Here is a 19,405-nt window from a genome sequence, read left to right on the forward strand (position 1 = left end):
TGATCAGAGCGTGCTACCGAGACACAGAGTGGAGGAAAGGAACTGCGCACATGAGACACATTTTTTCTAACTTTTTTTTGCAGAGGGCAGAACTTCAAAGACAAACCCTCAGAACTCAGCCTCAACACTGTTAATTAACTAAGGTCATTTTTATGAAAACTAAACACAATAATTCAATCAGCAAGAGACCGCAATCATTGCATTCTTATTACTAGAGTCATTTTCCTCCATTTGTAATGGCTAAGCATTGCTAATATTGTTGGTATTGAAAGTATAACGACCGTATTGTTTTATATGCTCCCCTGTGGTTTTCTGTAATTGCATCCATTTCATTCTCTGTTTGTTTGCCTGCACATTCACACACTTCTGTCTGTCTGTCTGTCTACCTGCTCTCCTGTTTGTTTCTATGAGCCCCTGGTTGTCTGTCCTCTCCATCCAGCTGATCTGATGCCCAACTCTGTGCTACAAACCTGAAAGCCAAACACTCTATATCCCATTTCTGTGATTAAAAACCTTGGGAACAGAAGCTGTGAGACTTAGAGACACCTTGTTCAAAATCTCTGTAGCATGTAAATTGCAGCCCCTCAATCAGTGCCCAACTGTGCCTTTTTCCATATCCGAGCTAAACCACACTGAGACCAGTGAGCTTTTTTTGCGTGTAAACAGCAGGTTATGGCTGCCACTGAGCCCTCTATCAGCTCCACGATACCTCAGGCTGCTGTTCCAGCTCTCACTGATTATAATGGAGCTACTAAATTGAGTTAACCACAGCTGAGTGCCAGGGGCTGCTAATAAGAGTGTGGTAGATTGATGAAAAAGTTAACCATCTAAAAACAACAGTTTAGATATTGTAGCCTCAGTCCTGTGAATAACTTTTTGTTGAGACTTCAACTCTTGAACACAGTCAGTCTAGAACATAGTGCAGTAGGCTGCTAAGCTGTGTTACCAATCTCATCTACAGGTCAGTAATTAAATTGGTTCAAAGGAAGATTAATCTTCTTTCATCCAACCAGTTCATCATTGTGTCAAAATGAAAACTGACACTAATTTGAAACTGCAGAGTTGAAGATGCTTCCTAATCCAAGAGTCATTTCCAGGTCTAAATTGAAGTAGCTTAGTAATTTCATGTTGGACAAACAATCTAGGGACAAACAACCACTTCTCATTCTTCCGCTATTCAGAAGAAGAAGAAGGGTCAGACCAACAGCTGCTCACAGTGTGCCACTCACAGATCAGATTTCTCTGCACTAATTACGATACGAACCTTGAGAAGGACACAAACACGACGGGTTACAGCTGCGTTGTGCCTGCACAATATGTTGCACAGATAAGTCACTGAGCACACTGCTGGAGCACAAAGGTGTGTGAAATGCTGTTGCATACTGCAGAGGGGTGATAGGGCACCAGCCTACCTATTTGCCTATCCCAAGGTTCAATTCATATTGTGCCAGTGTTATGGCAGGGAGTGCAAGCACCTGCATGAAATGATGCCAAGTTTTTTTTCACTTCAGTTCTGCCAGCACATGCTCACTATGGACAGCAGAAGAGGGTGCCATTTATGCAGCCTGTAGGGTTGGCGGATCCATAGGGGTCTTTGAATCGAGTTATGGGGCTCCACTGCCTGTGTAAAGTCAAGACATGACCTCTATTCACAGATTTATCTCTGAGGTCTTAAAATCTGAACATATGTGCAGCTTACATCCTTTAGACTTTTAGATACTGTGTGCTTATGTCGTGGCATGCCTTACTTCTTTTGGGTTTTTAGGAGCCTTAAGGGAAGAAACAGTAAGTTGCTTGTATAACACAACACAACTCTACCCATGTCATGCACATGTGCACAAATATCTACTCTACCACAACAGCAAGATACATACAAGAGCTCTTTGATTGAGAACAATGTATTCAATTAGAGTTTGAGAGTCTGTCATGTCAACAAGAGTACCATGATTACCTTGAGTTCCCAGAAAACAGATGTTTAATCATAATCCATATTCTTGTATGATGAGTGAAAAGTAATGCTGGAGGTTGCTGCAAGAGAATTAGATTAAAAAATAACCCATGACTTAATTAAGCCTCTTGTTCTATTGATTTACATGGTGCAATTATTAAATTTAAGCAAACTTCTCATCTACTAACGGTTGTATTCATCAAGCTCATATGTGAAATATTGAATGAGTAGTTCTGCCACATTCAGCCAGCAGTAACACTGCTATGTCGTTAAACAAATACAGAGCATATCTTCAATGGCCTGAAAGGTTGGCTAAAGGAGAAGAAAACATAACTTACATGGGGAAAAGACAACACACATTCCATTATTCTATTCCTGTCATAAGGCGAAATGTGTAGTTTTGAAGTATTGGCGTTTAAAATCAATCTTTACTTTCAAGCGTGCCGAAGTCAAATTCAGATTTTTCAGCTGGATTTCCCAATTAATTGTCATTGACTGTGCTTCATTATAGACTGTAACAACAGGTAGGGGTGTCCGGTAATAGCGGCCCACTGATATTATCGGCCCGATATGGCATAAAAATGTGATATCGGTCAATATCGTGATCAGTTTTTTTGCTTATCATGAAAACCGATAAAATTCTTATTTTGCACAGACAGTGTTTACATCTGGAAAGCCTTGTTGCATTTCAAAATGCATCCAATGGGGCATCACAATAAAAGTAGGCGTGATGTGTTAATTCCACTACAAGAGATATGTGATGTTACCTAAAATTAGTTAAATAGCCCACACATATCGGTATCGGTAGATATCAGAATCAGAAATTGAGAGGTGAACAATATCGGCATATCGGTTATTGGCAAAAAAAAGCCACTATCGTACATCCCTAACAACAGGTGATAATTTTACGGACATTTCAATTGTGAACTTGTAGGGCAAGGTGGGTGAGAAAGGAGTTTTGAGATGTTTGAAATAGAAACTGTGTCTTTGGTGCTGTCTATCAGATTAAGAGAAAACAATGCATATTTGAAAAGAGGCTTAAATGCTTTTTTTCTACTCACTGATTAAAGAAAGATAATAAAACATGTAGAGGAGTGGTGGTTTACACTGTAGCCTGGATTTTAAGTTTAATTAAACAATCTTATTACGGTGTAGATAAATGACTTACATTTTAATTGCATCAAATATTCTACAAATGTAGGCGTATTTAAATGTTTGCGCAACTTTAAGTTAAAGCTTAAAATTAGCAGGTTTTAGTCCCAGCAACGCAACACTTCTCTATCTCAAAGGATCCCAAATTGGAATTTTATTGCTTATGACATAGAATTGTGGACACTTCTAAATGGTTTTTACTTCTTAATATTTCACTTTTCTTGTAATGTCTGATTGTATCTAAAGGCAGTAGTGAGCAAAAACCTTTCTGACAGATTGCTTGGCTTTAAGAAATGATGTGAGACTGTGTAAAAAGCAATAAAGTCCACACAGGGAGGAGGTTGTGGTGGATGTAAGGGTCAAACATAAGACCTTTACCCAGGAGACTGTGGTTTGTGTCCCATGTGAAACCAAAAATCACCTTTTTTTTTAAACTTGACATTTTGTGCACTGAACCTCCAATAACGATTCAAACGCTTCCAGCATTTAAGTGAAATTCACTCAAGTTTTCATAACAGATTGTGGCTTTTATTGGTCATTTGGGCTTCCGGTGTACTCGAGCGCATTTCTGAAGTAACACTAATGTTAAATCCTGAATCAATCCTTAGCAGAAGGAGTGAGAGAGAGCAGACGAATAAGTGAAAGAGATGAAGAGACGAAACGACTGAAAATGAGAGGAACAGCAAAGCCAGCAGCAAAGTCAACACTGTCATTACAGTGACGATTACATCAGCAGGAGGGGTGAACCAGGGAGCAGAGACATAAACACCTCAGAACATAGCCAGAAGGCTCTGACATGACCTCCATGAATTCACCACTCAGTACTCACACAACCCTGCAAAGCTAACACAGAAGCCAAGAAACATAATTATAATGACCCCTGATAAGAAACAATATCCTCCAGGTACTAATGATTCTGCATGATGTGATTTATTGCCAGATAAGCAGAGAGGAGCAATTATCTCAAAATGAGCAGATCAAATTCATTCGCCTTTTAAATACACACAGCAAGTCCACGGCAGTAATGTAAAACAGCAGAAATCAAAAGTGCAGGAGGAATACACCTACTGCACGGTGCTGCATATGCAAGAGATTGTACACTGTAAAAAATATTTGCACATTTTATGGTGAAAAACTGTCAAACCATGACGGTAAAAATCTGTAAAATCGAAAACAGTTTGATGCAGTTTATATAACACTGAATCGCCGTAAACAGGTTAATCAGAAGAAAATTGTGGTTTTTAGATTTTTTTCTCTTGGAAAAAAATTTCCCAACTCCTGCGCAGTTTTTAATGGAAAAAATGCCATAATATGTGAAACAATACTGTAATTTTTTCACTTAATTCTCAAAAAGAAGACAGTTTTTCACAGTTAAATGTACATTTTGTTGTACTGATAATGGAAACATGCTGCAATATTTATAACAAGTAACAGGGCAATCTCTGCATGTATTACATGTAAAAAAAAAAAAAAAATACAGTTTATTACCAGTCAGATTGATGTACTTTTGTTTTAATAACAGACATATGCTGTAATATTTATGACAGCTCTAAGTGCAATTTTTGCAAAAAATACACATGTCTCTAAATCTGTGTTAAATGTAAAATGTTGTGCTGTTAATGGAAAAATGCTGTAATATTTATGTTCATTTTCAAATTTTTAAAGGTTAAATCTCTTTTTTACAGTAAAATATGGAATGAAGCATGTTTTTGTAACCCTAAAATCAACAATATCAATACATTTCTTCACTGTAAATGAAAAAAATGTTTAACCATAATTTTACAGGAGCATTCTGGCAACCACAGCTGCCAGAATTTTACTGTAAAAATGACATTTTTTACAGTGTAATATCATCAGTGGTTACTGTTCTTGAACAAGGTTTTAAAGTATATTCAATTTGCTTGAGTATTCCCATTTTCTGCATTATTGTTGCATTTAACCCACAACTGGAATTAAACTTTACTTTGCAGAAAATACTATAGTACATAAAAACACTGACAAGACTAATCCTGCTACATGCAGTGGCACCTTTGATAATTACAGCACATTAACAAGTACATTAAATTACAAGTATATTCTGCTGGTAACATTTCTGTACTTTTGCTTAGTAAGGAATGAAATGCAGATTTGATACCAAGTATATTTAAATTGTTGTATTGTATTCTTCAAAGGATCTGCATGTTTCTTCAACTACTAATTGTGGTATTGGTGACACTGTATAGATAATGTACACTATAAAAGAAACAAATAAAGAAAAAAATAGCTGTCACCTAACGATACAGTAATTTTCCATAATTACTGATTAGCATCATTGAATATTGATTTTTCAGATTATTAGTCCGACAAGGAATGCGACGGACAATTGCCGTATGTTTGTTTGTTTATCTGTGCACAACATTACTCAAAAATGGAATAACGGATTTGGATGAAATTTTCGGGGAAGATCAGAAATGACACAAGGATCACCTCATTAGATTTTGGCAGTGATGCGGCTTATAGTCTGGATCCATGGATTTGTTAAAGATTTCTGTATCATTGCGAGACAGCGGCACGGCGTCACTGTAACCATGACAACAAATGAACACTATGCCAGCTGCCTGCTGACGATCAGATGATTTTGATCCTACTACAAATCCACCGCTGTGGACTTATCGCAAACGATAGAAGTAACAATTAATTAAATTGTGGTGGTGTTTCTGAGTCCCATCAATTCCCGTCGCCTGCTACATATTTAGGTCAAGCGATTCGGTATCTGTACATAATGTACACATGCATAACACACGCCTGTGCTCAGGGTAAGGTCATTTTGTTTGTGGGTACATCTATATTAAATGGCCACATTCTATGTTGCCATGATTTCTGATCAACAACCTATTAAAAAATGCTTCATTATTGACAATGCCATATGGGGGAATGGACAGCCTTGGTGGAGTACTGTGCTCTCTGAGTGCGTTTCTTTTTTCATGATGTGCTGCTATTTTACTAACTTGTCTGCCTTTTAAATTAAATGTTAAATAATTTAAAATATGAAATTGAAAACTGAACACTTAGAGAACACAATTGTAATGAAAGCAGACCAATTAATCAAAATTTTTACAAAAATGTCTGAAAGTGACTCTCTTTCTAACAAAACACTATGATTGAATCAAAGTGCACTTCCAGTTTGTTTTCGGTGTGACATCAGAGCAGCACGGCTATGTGCACAACTCTGCATCTGGGTCCTAATTCCTCAACATGTTGGTGCTTGACTTCTTTCAGTGCTCGTTTACTGTAGCCCAAAATAAAATAAAGACTTGGCGTTATCACATGTTCAAATAGCCTTCAGCCTCCTGCAGTGATTGACCACAGGTTCACTGACCTCAGCCTTGGTGTTTTTGCAGTTTTCCACCCCATGTTTGTAAAATCAGTGAATAGAGTGTCGGGGAAGGAGAAACAGGGGGCCTGAAAGTGACAGATGAGTGTAACTCTCGCCCCAAAGTGCTCATCTCATCCCAGATGGGGGGTTTGGAGACAAACCGTCAATCTGTCTTTGCTCCCCCTATAGGCATTTCTCTGTCAATGAGGGGTGAAGGAGAATTCACACCCAGCTTCATGTCTGGAAAAAGAAAGCCCATATCAGACTGAAAGAAAAATTCTCCTTGCTTTTTCTTGAGCTGAGGAAATAGATGGCAAAAATGATATTAAATACAGCTTGTGTTTATTCATGCTACTAAAATCTTCTCCAGGGAGGATAGTGTTTGTCACATTGCTCAACCATCCAATATTTCCGCATCGTGTCAAAGCTGTGTTCAGTTTTTTTTGTTGTTGTTTTTATTACGTAATTGCTTCAAAATAGAGATTAGTAAGGCTGTGTAAACTAAAGAAAGTTACAAAGATGCAGATGGAAGTAAAACACAAGTGAAAAGGTTGTTCGCACAACCTTGAATAACAGCTTTAAAACTGGCAGCGGCTTCAGGAGTAATTTCTGAGGTACACCTTGTGACCTCTGATGACTGTTTTGCATGAGTGTGTGTGCACATGTATATCTGTCTATCTGTATCACACACTGGGGCATGGTAATTTCCTTAATCATAGGAGGATTCTCAGAGGAAGAGACTGTAATATAGCCAATTACTCTGGCCTCACCATTAATGATGACAGATATTAGTTTGGGAGGCAGCGAAAGCCGGAAAGACAGAACCACTGAATAGTGAACACACTGCACACAACGTTCTTTTCAGTCACTTCGCTTTAATGGAATAGTTATTTTGGAAATATGCTTGCTGCTCTTTCTTGCTGAGAGTTAGATGGGATGATTAATACTGCTGTCATGTTTGTACTGTAAACATGAAGTTATACGCAGGAGATGGTTAGCTTAGCATAAAGGCTGGAAACAGGTTTCTAGGCAACCAGCGGAGATTCATAGAAGTCTCTGCTGAAGTCCATGCAGACCAAGAAATCATGTATACCTATTAACATCACAACTTGTAATTTTTACACTTCAAATAGATTAAACAAGGATCTTAATTAGAAAGCTTTAGACATTTTATAGGTTGATGTTCTACAGGTTAAAGCTTACTGTCTCCTGGCTGCAGCTCCATATTTAGTGCACATCCCAGCATATTACTGATCTTCTCATCTAACTCTCATCAAGAAAGCAAAATAGGGGATTTCCCAAAATGTCAAATCTTCCCCTAAAGACATATAGCAGATTAATGTCCAGAAAACATGCTTGAATCCCTGCTCTTGCATGACCCTCACAGAAACTAAGGTTATCCAGTGTTTAAGGGGAAACATCCACACCGGGGAATTTCCTAGACTGTTATCATGGACACTGTTAATTTCAAATATGTTTTTAGCCGTAAGACGTTTTCCGTGTGCCGTTGCCTCCAAGCATTCAAAGTAACATCTTGTTGGTCTGCTGTGAGATTTAACAAGCTGTCTGCAGGCTTGCTAGTGACCACAGAGATATAGAGTCATTAGTGTTCCTCTGTGTGTATCTCCTCGGTTTTTCAGGGAGAATGTCATTAGCATTTCTCCCTATGCCTGACAGGGAGTCAAAAGAGCATCTGCCTCTGTTCTGCCGCCATCACATCCTCTATCACTCATTCCTGAAGGCCCCTCAATATTACTGTGCCATTCGTTGACCTGACTGCCATTCATTAGGCTTATCACAAACCTAGAGGTTCTCTGCCTCATTCTAGCAGAGCAGCATATGGGTCAAAGACATCTCTTTGGTGGTAGGGGGTTGTAATACTGGCAATATTTGCAGGGCACACAGATGTACAGATCTGAGGGCTTTTGATCACCTTCATGACTACGTTGCCAGCACAATGAGAGCCTTTTGCTGAAAACAGAGAGATGGATTCAGGGCCTGAAACGGCTCAGTCGCTTGTTTCTATGCGGGAACAGAAACACACACTGGCAGACATCTGGACCTGTATGTACAATTATGAAAATGTTAGTTAAAACATAGCCTTGGGTTTGACACGTTTCTGAAGTGATGCTAATTAAGCTTTCAGCTGCTGAGAATAATAATTTTATATGTTTAAGTGGCAATTTCGAAGATTTCTGCATGCATCCCTTTGGAGGCACCTGTGGTGGTAAGTGGTAAATGCAAGTGTGTTTGAACCTGACGGCTCAGATTCAAAAACTTTCACCAGTGTGATGCTGTCAGTCTGTTGATAGTTGACAGCTTGGCCATGCCTCTATGACTATTTGAGGTCACAAGACATAAGAGAAAAGTTTTACGGATGTTTCTTCACTCAGATTACAGGCATGTTGGTAATGAGAGAGCATTGTGAGAGTTTAGCTAGTAAAGGTGCACCATGACAAAGACTTCTGTTGTGGTTAATGTCCTATAACATCACTTAACGAAGACAAAAAGGGATATAGTGTTGTAAATGTACTTAATCCAGGCTATTGATTACTGATTGGAACAAAATTAATCAAACTTTGCATTTGTAGATGAAACAAAAAACTAAACGTTTGTCTCCTGAAGCTTCAAAACAAGCGATTAATGAGGGAAATGAGAAACTAAACTGTAATGAAAGGACTAATAATGCAGCCGTGTTTGATTCCACACCAAACTGAACAACAGAATCGGTGTTTGATTATATATTTTGGATGTAAAAGTCTATAAACAGATGAACATCGTTGCCCATAAAGCAGCGGTTTGATAACAGGAGTGTTAAATGTCGTCCAAGTGAAGCTTCCTACCATAGGGATCAATGTGGTCTGAGACAGGGAAGAACAAAGAGTTAAGGAGTAAATGCATTGTGTGGAACATGCCTCTGACTATGTGCAGCTTGTGATTTTGTTACAGACACTGAGTTCATACTTTAAATGCAAGAACTTTCAAATCATTTAATCAGAGTATCATGGCCTCAATCATCATTGTTACCTCATTTCATGACAGTGACTCAACAGGCCTTTATTTAAATCTGTGGAACTCACACTTTAAAGGTTCTCTGTGCAATATTCAGAAAGACTGGATGTCTCTACAGCACGAGCATCTCATACCAAGACAACCATGCATGGGGGGCTACACCTCCCTCAAACCATCACTTTCATTTACAACCATATAAACCAGCCACAACCATTAGCCCACTATCATTAGAAAATATATTGAATGGCAGTAGCGAGATGATGAAACACCGTCTTCATGTTCAAAATCTTGCACATGGCATCTTTTAGAATTCTCTGCTAGCTTGTGACTTGAGAGCATTATTCGTCAAACGAATGCTGAAAACCCAGCCACGGACCGGCTCTTTCCAGCAACAACTGTTTGTTTTTTTTTCTTATGACAGCAAAACCAAATCCAGCAGCACCTTGATTGTCGGAAAGTCTTTTGTCTGGCAGTGGACCTGTGGGTGACAGCTGCTAGTTTGCCAACACAGTTTCCACTGCTTGCTAAAAAAAAAAAAAAAAAAAAAATCTAGACTGAAAATTAACAATGCAATGAATAGTGATCATATTTCTTTTTCAGATGGAGTCTTGCCAGCTGTTTCCCCATTTGCAGTCTTTATTCTCACAAAGCTAACTGTCTTCTGGCTGTGACTTCATATTTAGCATGCAGACATCGATCTTATCTCGTCACTCTCGGCAAAAAAGCAAATAAGCATCATTTACACTGTTGTGTTCCTTTTATCACATATGTATATCATTTCCTTTCTTATTGCTGTCACTGAGAAAGAGATCAGAGCATATGTGAGCATTATACACACATCTTTAACTACTGGAGTTGGAAACTTTTTCAGTCTTACTCACTCTCAATGTGACATTCAAACTCTTAGGATTCTGCCAGAAACAGATGCCCATCAAGAATTCGGCTATTTAAATACAAAATCAACATCTTCTACAGCCTAAAAGCAATTAACTGTACAAAGTATGACACAATAAGCAAACATAACAGATGTCTTTACATAGTATATAGGTGGTTAAAGCCACAAGTCCAGGATATACACCAAATTAATTGCCTTTTTAAGGAAAACAACAGCATATCAACACAACAAACAGCATACAATAAGATATACATGCTGTAAAGCAATGCAAGTTTGACTCACTCACCAGAAAAATATTGTGGAAAGTGGAGCATCATCCCCCCCAGTGTCTCTTATAAAGGTGTGTTTCATTCAGCAGCATAGGGAATATCAGAATAAAGCTCAGGGAGGTAAAAATCACAGCTATCCAAGTTGAAGAGAGACACAGACACACCATATGTGCACGGCAAACCCCCTGATGCAGGAGGGAAGTCCAGTCTGTGTGACAGGGAGTTGGGGAAGGGTGGAAGAGATAAGCAGATGAGGGGAGGTGAGGAGGCTGGATGGGAGTGGGGGTGATAATGCATGTGTCTGTATTTCTTATGCAGTGCTTGTCACTCACTGCCTGTCTCCACATGGGTCCCAGCATCACACAAATGTTCTTGGCAGCTCCGTCGTAGCAGCGACAGCAGCATCACACTCTCACCTGTGACAGTGTCCTCCCCCCAACAGAGTGACTCCTGTTTGTCAGTCCCGTGTTATACTGTAGGTGCACCTGCAGCTCTGTGACCGTGCGATCGACCTCTGTGCTCCACCCTACACTTGGGCTAATTGAAACAGATGGAGGACTTGGGGAGGGCGAACAGGAGCCCCAAGGGCAGCAGTGATGAAAAGAGGTACAGAGCATGTCGGGCCCACGAGGAGAGGACGCAGGAAGGACCCACTCACTTTTACACTGCACGTAAACCAACGCTATTCACCAACAGACGCTTATCAAGGAGCAATTCCCATCATTATCCACATTTTTTCAGTAGTTTAAAGATATTTTCAATCAGTTAAGTTCAAGATCTCAGTGAAGATCAACTTGGACAATGTATGGAGGGAAACATCACAGAGCTGCCTCAATATCTTTCTTATTGGTTTTCCAACTGACTTAAACAAAATCAACCCTCATTCAGACCCTCACGCTGCTTCTCTTTTGTGTCCTTGATTTAATAGTGACACTTCGATATTGCAGTTTTGTGAGCGAAGTATGTTTTCCTCCGCTGCGATTATTATTGTTATTATTATGCTGCTTCCTCTATTGAAGCTCTTTGAATATTGCAGGCTTTGTGGGCAGGACAGTGTTGTATTGGCATCCTCAGGCCTTTATATTTGTCCTGATCTCAAATCTGCTTCAAACCTCTGAATAAGATTACGAGTTGGCTGAAATGTACATGAAGATGAAATCTAAATGTCGATTTAAGTTTTAGTCATCACTGAATATCACATGCAATCTCTCAAAGGGCTTTAAAGCCAGCCAAAACAACAACATCGCTGTCGTCCATGTTAGTCTTTCTTAGGAACAAACAACATTTGAACACAAAGAACTAAGAATAAAACTTGAGAGAGATATGTAAAAATTAACTAATCAATTCACTGAATATTATTTTAAATATAAATTATGAGATTATGATTGGCCCAATGATTATTTAATCCATTTGAGTTCAATTAATGCATTCAAATGCACTACTGAACATCGCCTAAAAACGATTGTCAGTCTCTGCTTAATGACTATTAGTGTTTGAAATAAATATTAACAATTAGCAGTTCAAATCTACTTTTTTGAGTTACCTAGGAAAACTTCAGCACTCACAGCATTTATTTATATTTTGCTCTGTCCTACCTGAAGAGACGGCCCCCAAACAGCAGAAGGAGGAAACACTGCTGAGTCCCACCAACGACTTCAGAAGTACACATGAACAAAAGCACAGAGCGATTCTGTTGTAAAAAAGCAGAAAACTCCAACCACCATGACAAAAGATGACTGTACGCCTCTGAAATGCTGGAGAGAATGTGATTCCCCTGCAGCTTTCTAGGCAGACGCCTGGGAAAAATGTGACTGCTGCTCTCAGACTGTCGACCCAGCTACTCTGTCTGCTCCTCTGTTTGCATGTGTGTGTGCGTGTTTGTGTATAAGGATGGTATGACGGCCTCTCTTTGTTGTCCACGGTAAGAGGATCCTGGCCAGTGAAACAATACCTGGCCATTCAAAAGGAGATGAACAGACTTAACTGAGTCACGCTGAGCCAGGATCGGACAGACCAGACAGAACCTGGAGGCGGGGGGACTGAATACCTCCTCTGTGAGGAGAGGAAGGAGACAAGCCTTTCAGCAGCCGGCCGCTCATTAGCTATCAGTGTGTGCTTGTGTGTTTCATCCTGAGGCACATTCAGAGATCCTCCTGTGGAGTCGTAGGGGACAATATGGCTGAGGGGGTCTGTCGGAGATGAAAGTGGGGATAGGAAATGGGGCAGATGGAGTGAAATGGATCACTTTTTACCTGCGTGTAAACTCTCCCTCTCTGCAGAGGTAATCCACACCTGCATTAATAATTGAGGAATGTTCTGTGCGCCGGAGAGAAATCCAGCCATTGTTTATCTTTAATGTGCAGCAAATATCTGCACCCTGTGTTTTCTGGCCTTTGAAAGTCAGCAAAATTTTGGGTGATCCGATAGCAAAGTAGCAAAATGGTGCACATGACATGGACCATATGTAGTGAGCCACTCATTTGAATCCTGCATCTTCACTATGATGTCATTTCCCTGCTCAATTTTCTCAATTATCCTGTCTCTTACTACCGCTCCAATCTAATAAGACGAACGGCAAAGAGAAAATCTACAACAAAAAAAGTCAGTCTCATTGGCAGTTAAAAAAATAAGGATTCCCTTCCGATAACGTACCACTTCCCCCCTTAGCACGCACAACTCTGTACACTCACTAGAGCACATATGCTCACTCAGCTGTGCAAATATTCCTCTCACTCTCCCACCTGAGAAGGGCAGCGGCTGTCACTCATGTCAATGAGATTTCTGGGTATTTAACAGTCCATGAGTCAGTCCACTCCAGCCCTCAAATTGATCTCATCTCAAATGGAGCCAAAAAAGACAATTTACATATTCATGGTGAAACAGAACAATGCTGACTAAATCTGATGAGGGTCACCTTCAAGGAAAGCCGCCGCTGATTTCAGCTGATCAGTGTCAAGTGATGTCCATATAGGCAGAAGAAATCAAAAAAGGAGCAGCAAATGGGATGTCAGCACACAGTGAGCATGGAAATTAATTTTTCCATGTGTGCAATTGTATTATTTGCTCCTCATGAGTGAAATATTAATCAAATTTTGGTGCCAATTCAAGCAGTACCTTAATGTGCAGGATTCTTCAGTTATTCCTAATGCATTACTAATACATTCTATTGTTATTTCTGCTTTGACTGCCCTTAATCCACTTTAAGCCAATGCACCACTGACTTCACCACTCTCAAAGGACTTCTTTGAATATGTTGTTCTATTGTGTGTGTTTTTATGTTATCACTACTTTATCCCCATGTTTGTTTTTTGTACTGTATTTCATTTGACAGTTGTATTTGTCGATGCTTGATGTACACGTCCATCTGTTCCACCGGGGACAATGGAATACTTTGTTGTCAGCAAAGTAGATGCCAAATTTTCATCAAAGAAAACATAGCTCTAGCCTCTGTACCCAGCAGAAAGGAGACCGTGTGTGTGCATGTGTGTGTGTGTGTGTAGTCTCTGGTTATGACAGCCATTGATCATTCTTGCTTAAAACTGCCACACATCAGCATATTTAAGCAGACAGGGCTTTTGTACATACATGAAAGACAATTTATTTTAAGTGCAGAAAAGTACTAAAAGGGCTTCTCTCAGACTCACTTTGAAAACAGGTTATGAGTTGTTGAGTAAACATTGATGGCAGTGCGACTATGAAGAAGCTATGCGTTTGGAAGGATTATGAGCCTGGAGGAATGAAACAGCAAGGTGTCAGTGAGCGTGTTAACCCCAGCTGCTCCTGCTTAGCGTCTCAGAGGTAAAGAAAGGAGTCTCCTGAGTGTCTAAAATCAAATTCAGTTTGACAGTTGAAGTTTTTTAGCAAAGACTATGGCAGATGAGTAAAAATTTAAACCATGACATTCGCACCTGTAGGAGTCATCTCACTCCAGCTAGAGTCACTTCAACAAAACGTGAAATGGGCAATGCTTTAAAGGTCTATGAAACAAATGAAAAGGAGCTCCAGCACTGAGAGACAGATAATGTAGACAGACAGGGAATGGATTTTATCGAGCGTGACACAGAGAAATGGGATCTGGGTTTGTGGGCATGGAACTGGTAATTGATTCAAGGGTCCAGATCTGCTTGGAGGCTAACCTCAGGAGCTGTATTGTATGGGAACTGATATGCAGCATGATAGCTTAAATACCCATCTGACAGAGTGAGACTCGGCTCTGTGAAGAGTCGCTCTTCAACGTGATGTGGCTAATAGCTCGCCGTGCAAATTGAGAGTCAAAACTGTAATTAGACACTTTGTACTGCTATGCTTGTTAATTCATTTACATCCCTTTACTGCCTTCTCATCCGATGAATACCATGTGATTACTGCAATCTGGCAAAGAAAATGGAAACACGGTTGATGAGCGTCACTGTACATCGCTGCGCAGATAGTGAGTTTAATTATGTAGCTGAGAAATACTTATATTGAAATGGTACAACTTCATTTTATTCGCCATTTAGCATCAATTAAGAGTATGTAATGAACGAGTAACTGGGTAATGACACACAGCCATTGGCTTATTTTTTTTGAAGAAATAAGAACATTTTTATGCATTTGGTCATCTCCTGTCAAGTGTAACAGGTTATAAAATTATTGTGTGTATATAAAATTAATCTACAATACGTTTTTGGAGAATGTAACAGCTCTGCCACATATTCAGCTTTATTCCACTTTATATTTATTTATAAATACGTACTGGACTGCACTTTTTTTTTGTTTAATTCTGTTTTAATTCTTTAACCCCTTGATGCCTAATGTTGTGAATTTGCAACATACCACTTTCATTCAGTCTGCAGCTGAGACAGCGTATCCATTCCCCCAGTGCTGGTTTGTGCATATTCAATACGTACCTCAGAACCTTTTGCGAGCACTGGTTTCTCATAGGACTGGTAGGAGTGGGACCTAATTATTATACATCTGTTGTTATTATTTTAAATCTGTTCTATGTGTAATAGATAAATTAACAATCTCCACTTGTTTAGCATCAGCTGGAACACACAATTTTTAAAAATATTTTATTGTAAATAAATTCAGGCGTCAAGGGGTTAAGTTCAACATACCCTCATGAGTTCTGGCCTTTAAAGGAACAGCTAAGAAATGTTTTTATATCCACATGTAATCATTTTTTAAAGTGAAAGTTATCATTAGTGAGAAATATATCAATATTATAATGATTAATATATTATAATAAGAAATGTACTTCATTAGAGTTTATATACTGCTTATGCAACATATGATTAACAATAGTCAGAGTGAAATTGTTTCCAATGAAAGCTAATGAAGTAAATTGTAAATACATACAGTGCTTCTCCATCCTGCGGTTCACACAAACTCTGCGAGTCTCTTACCTTTTCATTTACATATTATCTGCTCTTACCATTATCAGATCCTCTCCGTCCCCACTATGAGCTGCAGAGGAAGCCACGTCTACTGACAGCTGATCATGATAAGCTCTCAAATGGGAAAATAATCATTAAGTCAGCTCACGCGTTTTGCATTCATTACTGTTTGTGGCTCCAAAGTCATTAGGAGTGATCTGGTCGCATGTTGTAACCTGGCAAAGCACTGAAGCTGCTAATGAAGGGCCTAACAATCTTGTTTACATCTTCTCCTGTGAAATATATTCTGTTTGCATTAATCAGTGTTTGGCATCAGTTTGTTCTGTGTGATGAATGATAAATCTTATATGTAAATAAATCCAGATGTGTTTTTCCGCTGCATGCTGTCTGCAGGAAAAGAAACAGTAAACCAGAGTGTTTTTAGCCACAATTTATCAAAACCAAACAGTCACAAGGAGGTGTATGATGCAACTTAGAGGCCTGGATGTGTCTGTTCCATTTACAAATGATGACAATGCAAAATTCAAATTGTAAAATGAAAGAAATTAGCATTTACTTTCAACAGCAGCATTTGCATAAATATGGAAATAGATGTGAGGAACTGGTCTTTGAGATTTTACACTCTTAGCGGATGATAATAAATTCAGACACACTTGTTTACAATCAAAGCAGAGAGTTTTCTGTTCCTGAGGACAAGCCGAACCAACTGGCACAGCTCAAGGTGAGTGGAACAGTTGATGGAGGATCTTAGGATGATAAAGTTCAACATCCATGCACATTTCTGACATTTATTCTATGATATTTCTTTTTTTTTTAAGCTTAGCTCTTAGTAGTAGTTATCTGTATAGTGCCGTGAAAAAGTATTTGTCCCCTTCTCAAATTGTTATTTTTTTGATAAAACCATCAAATAAACTTACATATTATGCAAAGATAACCAAAGTAAACACAGAATGCAGTTTTTAAGTGATAATTTAATGTTTAAGAGAAAAAAACTATCCAAACCTACCTGGTCCTGTGTGAAAAAGTAATTCCCCCCCTTGTTAAATCATGACTTAACTGTGGCTAATCACATTTTTTAGAAAGCGAGTTCAACTTCACTGACCTCACCCAAGCCTGATTACCTCCAGACCTGTTCAATCAAGAAATCACCTAAATAGTACCTGTCAGACAAAATGAAGTCGACCAAAAGATCTTAAAAAAGCTGCACCAAAATGCCGCAATCCAAAGAAATTGACATCTATCAGTCTGAAGAGGGTTACAAAGCCATTTCTAAAGCTTTTGGACTCCAGTGAACCACAGTGAGAGCCATTATCCACAAATGGAGAAAACATGGACCAGTGGTGAACCTTCAGTACCAAAATTACCCCAAATGCACAGCGATGACTCATCCAGGAGGTCACAAAGGAACCCAGGACAACATCTAAAGACCTGCAGGCCTCCCTCGCCTCAGTTAAGGTCAGTGTTCATGACTCAACATAAGGAAGAAACTGGGCAAAAATGCATCCATGGCAGAGCTTCAAGGTGAAAACCACAGCTGCTCAAAAAGAACATAAAGGCTCGTCTTACTTTTGCAAACAAACATCTGAATGATCTCCAAGACTTTTGGGAGAATATTCTATGGACTGAGGAGACGAAGTTGAACTTTTTAGAAGGTATGCGTCTCATTACATCTGGAAAAAGAACATCATACCAACAGTCAAACATGGTGGTGGTAGTGTGATGATCTGGGGCTGCTTTGCTGCTTCAGGATCTGGATGACTTGCTGAGACTGATGAAACCATGAATTCTGATCTCTACCAGAAAATCCTGAAGGAAAATGTTCGGCCATCAGTTCATGATCTCAAGCTGAAGCGCACTTGGGTTCTGCAGCAGAACAACAATCCAAAACACACCAGCAAGTTCACATCTCAATGGCTCAAAAAAAAACTAAATAAAGGTTTTGGAGTGGCCTAGTCAAAGTCTGAACTTGAATCCGACTGAAATGTGGTGACATGGCCTTAAAAAGGGCATTCGTGCTCGAACACCTTCCAGTGGTGCTGAATTTCAAAAAATTCCCAAGGAAGAGTGGACCAGAATATCTCCACAGAGATGTGAAAGACTCATTGCCAGTTATAGAAAATGCTTGATTTCAGCTGTTGCTGCTGAGGGTGGCCCAACCAGCTATTAGCTTTAGGGGGCAATTACTTTTTTCACACAAGCCAGGTAGCTTTGAATAGCTTTTTCTTTTACTTAATTGCCATTTAAAACCTGCATTTTGTGTTTACTTGGGTTATCCTTGTTTGATATTTACATTTGTTTGATGATCTTAAACATTAAAGTGGGGAAAATATGCAAAAAAAAGTCAAATACTTTTTCACGGCACTATATATCCCAACAAAGGCAGCAGAAACATCATGTTATCTTACTCTGCGAAGACCCATCCCTCTTGAGTCACCTCTGTGCATCTCTCAAGTCCGTCTGTCCGCAGGACGAGAGCAGGGGTGATGCAGGAGTCAGCCTGAAAAAAGAATAAATCACTTGTGGAAGCAGCTTTTGCAGTGTGGCAGCTGATGACAGCTGGAGGGTAGTTGGAGGATGACAGTGGGCATGAGGGCCAATCAGACTGGCTTTCTTGATAATATTACCAGGCAGCTGTGGAGAAAATTGTTGAAAGGGCAGGTCATGACTACCACCAGCAGTGTGTCATAAAAAAAGCAGGGAGTGCACAGAGACACTCCAGCTGTAGGAGTTGCAGGTTCCCTTTATATCTCACTGCCAATGTGTGTGTACATGAATGTGTGTGTGTTAGTGAAGCAAAGACAAAATGATGGTCACATTCATTTGGACTGTAATGTCTCTCCAGTATTTTGTGCACAGGTGACATGAAGAGAGCATTTGCTCTATGTTTAGTACAACGAGAGCCTCAGCATGTGAGCTGAGAACGCCGACAAAAGCGCACATTACCCCGGCAGGTCCTCAAACTTTTATGAGTTCTTCAGCTCATGTTGCTCTGTGGAGGCCTGTTAAATTTCATTGCATAATTCTGCGCTCTGTTCCAGCCTCTATTGTGCCAATGAACCTCTGTTTATTTGCCAGGATGTGCTCTATCACTGCTCCCTCTGGCTCACAAGCCAGAATAACAATGACTTTTTATCATCGAAAGCACTGTTTGATCCCTGCTCATACAGTAGGTTGTTACAAAACGTGGCTCACACAACTGTCTCACCCTCCTAGTATATCAAATGTAATCTCGCCATTAAAGCCAAATGAAACTTTTATGATTTTCTAAGATCGTACTGACAAAATGTGTAAATACTGCTATTTATCACAATAAAGGGGCAGTTTTTGTGTTAAGTCTGTAATGAAAACTATAGGATATGAAACAATCTCTGTTATTTACAACGCATCACTATGACT

General features: G+C 39.5%; 1 protein-coding gene across 1 annotated transcript in view; it reads right to left on the reverse strand.

The window, feature by feature from the left end:
* The window catches only part of shank3a (SH3 and multiple ankyrin repeat domains 3a), a 226,061-nt gene extending 213,681 nt beyond the window's left edge, over positions 1 to 12,380 (reverse strand). The window contains exon 1 of the mRNA XM_055009172.1: positions 12,227 to 12,380. The gene's annotated coding sequence lies outside the window, so the exon portion shown is untranslated. The remainder of the gene's footprint in view (positions 1 to 12,226) is intronic.
* Between the last annotated feature and the right edge of the window lie 7,025 nt (positions 12,381 to 19,405).

Source organism: Amphiprion ocellaris, chromosome 3, assembly GCF_022539595.1.
Source record: "Amphiprion ocellaris isolate individual 3 ecotype Okinawa chromosome 3, ASM2253959v1, whole genome shotgun sequence".
NCBI classification, from domain to species: Eukaryota; Metazoa; Chordata; class Actinopteri; family Pomacentridae; genus Amphiprion; species Amphiprion ocellaris.